This window comes from Plasmodium reichenowi (genome assembly GCF_001601855.1).
Source record: "Plasmodium reichenowi strain SY57 chromosome Unknown, whole genome shotgun sequence".
NCBI classification, from domain to species: Eukaryota; Apicomplexa; class Aconoidasida; order Haemosporida; family Plasmodiidae; genus Plasmodium; species Plasmodium reichenowi.
In genome coordinates, this window is record NW_017962310.1 from 1 (window position 1) to 432 (window position 432).

General features: G+C 21.8%; 1 non-coding gene across 1 annotated transcript; it reads left to right on the forward strand.

Moving 5' to 3' along the window:
- PRSY57_0012700 lies at positions 1–432 on the forward strand (the record flags this gene model as incomplete). The annotated part of the gene is made up of 1 exon (XR_002204036.1): positions 1–432. It is a non-coding gene (non-coding RNA).

Sequence of the window (432 nt, forward strand, 5' to 3'; positions counted from 1 at the left end):
GAAGCCATATATAATTCAGATATGATAATCTCAGAATTGACAAAACAGAAAAAAGGAAATAATTATATATATATAATGTGATAGAGAAATAATAAGTGTGTATAAAAGGTTATATGCAATAAGACTTTTTAAGATATGTTATTAGATACATAATATTGTTATGCACAGAAAACAGCATATATGGAATGTGTATCGAAATATAAAAAGTTCATAAAGAAATTATATTGTTAAATATAGAATCACACAATATGATATTGAAGAAAAACAGAATGTTATAGGTAATACACATAAGCAATATAAATGAATTGAAGAAAAACAACATAATTTTGGAAAATGAGAGAAGAGTGTGTGTATATTTAGAAAATTTATTATATTCTAAACCCCAAGAATATTATTGGAAATTCTAAATATATATGTATATATTTATATAAG